This window comes from Myotis brandtii, unplaced genomic scaffold (genome assembly GCF_000412655.1).
Source record: "Myotis brandtii unplaced genomic scaffold, ASM41265v1 scaffold810, whole genome shotgun sequence".
Lineage (NCBI taxonomy): Eukaryota > Metazoa > Chordata > Mammalia > Chiroptera > Vespertilionidae > Myotis > Myotis brandtii.
Window position 1 is genome coordinate 95,566 of NW_005371274.1, and position 4,039 is coordinate 99,604.

At 39.3% G+C, this 4,039-nt stretch overlaps 1 long non-coding RNA gene across 1 annotated transcript; it reads left to right on the plus strand.

Moving 5' to 3' along the window:
• Window positions 1–372: 372 nt before the first annotated feature.
• LOC106724376 lies at window positions 373–3,788 on the plus strand. Its single transcript, XR_001360147.1, has 3 exons — window positions 373–626; window positions 3,097–3,265; window positions 3,470–3,788. It is a non-coding gene; the product is annotated as an uncharacterized LOC106724376 (long non-coding RNA).
• The last annotated feature ends 251 nt before the right edge of the window (window positions 3,789–4,039 follow it).

Sequence of the window (4,039 nt, forward strand, 5' to 3'; positions counted from 1 at the left end):
GAGGCTGACTTTAGGAAGCTGACTTTGATATGGAGGGTGGGTTTCCATTTGTTGAAAACTTCGTGGGCTGAATCTTCAGGGGGCTTTGTGGCTATGCCTTTTACCTGGATGGAGTTGAAGACAGGAATTTAGAGGTGTCACCACCATTCCCAGACTCTACAGGAAGGGACAGGAACGTGGACAGGGCGATGTGTTGAGGGAAGCCAGTCTGTTTTCACATCTTTTCACAGATTCTAAGAATGATCATGCTTGACAGTCATTCAGGAATGATGCAGGGCGATGTGTTGAGGGAAGCCGGTCTGTTTTCACATCTCCTTTTCACAGATTCTAAGAATGATCATGCTTGACAGTCATTCAGGAATGATTTGGTCAAACTAATTAGCAGTGTTTCTTAATAGCCACAGAGAACTCTCATGCTGGTCAGTGAGAGGAAGTGAGTTATTGGGCCAGAAGTAACTGGAAGTTTGTTTGCTTGCCTTTTTGTTTCTTGGTTAATATTTTATATTTTGTACCCAGAGACTGCTGTGCTGACAGGGATGAGATAGAGAATTGAATCTGAATGGATGGAAATGGAAAATAATGATGACTATCCCTGCAAGAATTGTGGTGCCTGGCTTAGATAACAGGTGCATGCTAATTCTGTTGTGTTTACACTTTGTGTGGATAAGAAAATGGATGGCAGCTCTCCATATAAAAACAGGAATTTTTTTCAGACCTTTCCTTGAAGCTTTTTTTTTAACTATGAGATTTTGAGCCGAAAGGAACTCTTATTCATCCAGTAGGAGGTTTGAATTTTTAGTAAGCTTTTGTCTTTGTAAAGATATGAATAAGTTGCACTTCAGTCCTATCTTCATGGTGGAAGTTGTATGACAATTTTTATAGCACAAGCATTATAATACATGAAGATACAGCATCTTCAATGGATAACATTACCGAACACATTTTTTGTTTATCACAGTAAATTTTACTTCCTAAGGTCTGCTTGTCTATATTTTGAGTCTGAATATTATAGATGTTTCCATATATGGTATGAAGTGTTCATATGTACCATTCAAATGGTTTCAAGGGTCAGGACTTATAAATGCTAATAGTTCTGGTATAGCGCTCCAAAGATAATGCCAAGCATATACTGACATCAATTGTTAATTAAGTCTTGATGATTGTGTCTTATACTAGTAAACAGAAAAGTGAGTGTGACTGTACTGTTACAACACATCTCTCTGCGCTGGCCACTGTTGCTCAGAGATTAGAGCATCAGCCAGTGCATCAAAGGGTCTAGAGTTCTATTCCCAGTCAAGGGCACATACCTGGGTTACACAGACCTGGGTTGTTGGTTCCATGTCCGCTCCAGTCAGGGTGGGTGCAGGAGGCAGCCAATCAATGTATCTCTCTCACATTGATGTTTTTTTTTTCTCTCTCTCTCCCTCCCTCTCTTTTTATTTCCCTCCCTCCCTCTCTTCCTCTCTCTAAAAATCAATGGAAAAAATGTCCTTGGGTGAGGATTAACCAAACCCACTCCCCAAATACATATCTCTCTAGTTCTTAGTACATGTGGTCTTGAAAATATACTATCATATGTGTGGACATACATGTATATATGTACTATGTGTTTATGCATATATGTATCAGTAACCTCTGTAACTGTTCAGCTAAACATAGCACAAATTAGTTCTATGCCAGATAGTGTAAGTATTCATGGATATCAGATTCCTCTGAACTGATTCAAAAGATGATGTAGAATTACATGCAGTGTAAAGGGCACTTTCCCCCCTCCCTCCAGGGTGCAGTTCTGCTGCCACTATGCTCCATCCCTGCCGTGTCGTCTATGGCATCTTCTCTCTGTGCATCTGTGTCTTCCCATGGCATTCTCCCTGGCTGTCTCTCTCCTGTTTTTACAAGGACACTAGTCCTATTAGATGAAGAGCCCAACTATGCTAGTCTGACCTCATTGTAACTTAATTATACTGTCAAAGACCTTATCTCCAAACAAGGTCACTATCACAGGTACCAGGGGTTAGGACTTCAACAACATGTTTTTTTGGGGGGGACACAACTCAACCCATAACAGGCATGTAGAATAAATCTGTGCAATATTTAACATGTAATAAACATGTGTGTGAAATGTGTGTATTTAATGTGGCATATTGAAACAATGAAGTTAATAAGCAGAGTACAGATGTGTGAAACATTCACATTGTTGAGTATGGGTATTATAAATGTCAACTTTTAAAAGCTGTCTTCTACATACTCAATGTTATTAATGACTAGTTTATTATTTGATACTTCTAAAGTGAATTAACTTATATAGTTAATATAAGTTATTAACACTATATAAAATACAGTGTTTAATCAGGTACTCATGCCTCTGCTTGTAAGTTCAGTTTCTAATTACAAAAATCATTTCCTTTTCTGGTAGAAATGAGCACCCCACTTAAAACTTTAGACTTCATTGGTAAAAAGGATTAAAGAATAAATAGTTCAGGAAATACTGTAAAGGAAATGGTGATCTACTAATTTATAATCATCAACTTCCAATTAACTCCTTTGTCAGTATGTGTGATAAGCATCATCCTTCTAAAGTTTTTAGGAAGTGAAGTATCATTATAAATTGTTTAAGTCAAGAACAACAATTCTTGACAAACCTTGTCTTTAAAAAAAAATAAGTTAATACGTGTAATTACCTCTCTCCTGTGGGTTTTTCTGTAGTGTTCTTAAGTTAGTAAATTGAAATGCTGAATATCAAGGGCTCCTCATTTGTAACTCAACAATATAGGTTGGTCACTTGTATCAGTCTGGTCACTTGTATCAAAAGTTTACTTGGAAACTATAGGTAATGACTGGATCTCAGTCTGGTCACTTGTATCAAAAGTTTACTTGGAAACTCTTTTACCCTCTTCACAGATTATTCTTGATTTGCATATAACAGTCATCCAAAAGTCTAGAAGGGGAGAATATTGCCAGTCCCTGTGGGCTGCATAAATTCCTTTCAGCATCAGAGAATTAAAAGCATCCTTTTTGTCTCCTTAGTTTGTCAGGTCACATCTAGTTCTCATAGCTGCAGCTTTCTTATTTCAAGTGTGTCCTCTCTTGTTGCAGCTGCGATCCTTCAAAGGAGATGAGATGGCGAGTTCTCACCACCCTGTCCTTCAGGGCCTCTTCTCAGCCCAGGAAGCAGGCTGCTGAGGTGGGCCGCAGTGAGGCTGGAGTGGACACACACATGCCTCCAGCCTGACTTCCCAAGGCCAGCTTGCAGCACTCTCTCTAAGTGAGCAGATAGCTTACCCCTTGAAGCCCTGGGTTTTCTCTAGATCAGAATTCTAGAGTCTCAGGTAGAACGGGAAAACACTTGCTCTTTAAATGCCACTAAGACTTTTTGGTGTCTTGAAGGCAGAGGTGAGAGACCAAGCCTACTCCTTGGCAAACAGGAGAGAATATTTTGGTTTAATTCTCCCTTTCTCTTTGTTGGTAGACTTTCTCCATTGTGACATAGGAGAAAGATAAGATTGTGGCAGACCTTCACAATGAAGACTCAAAGCTGGTTTCTAATTCTCTGAGCCATTTGATGATGGTGATGGTGAGGAGGAGGAGGATGATACCACCACCTTTTGGAGGTTAAGCTATGGGAATCACTTGTAGAAGTGATCGACCCTGGGCCACAGGAAGCTTCTAATTGCTATTGTCTGTGCACGTTCACAGAGATCATCTCCAGGTCAGGGACTGGCAAACTATCCCAAGGGCCAAATCTGGTTCACTGTTTCTTAAATAAAGTTTCTTGGAACACAGCTACATACATCTCTATATAGTTTTTGGTAGCTTTTGCCCGATACGGGCAGAGTTGAATAGTTGGAACTATGGCCCACAAAGCCTAAAATTTTTACCATCTAACCCATTACAGATAAAATTTGATGACCCCCTACTTTAGGTTATATTTCATAATTGTGCAACTATGTAATTGAAGAATTTCAAGGCCTGTTAGAGATTATGTACTTCAAGTCTAAAGTGATTTTAAAGATCGGCAGGTCAAAGCTCATGAAATGAC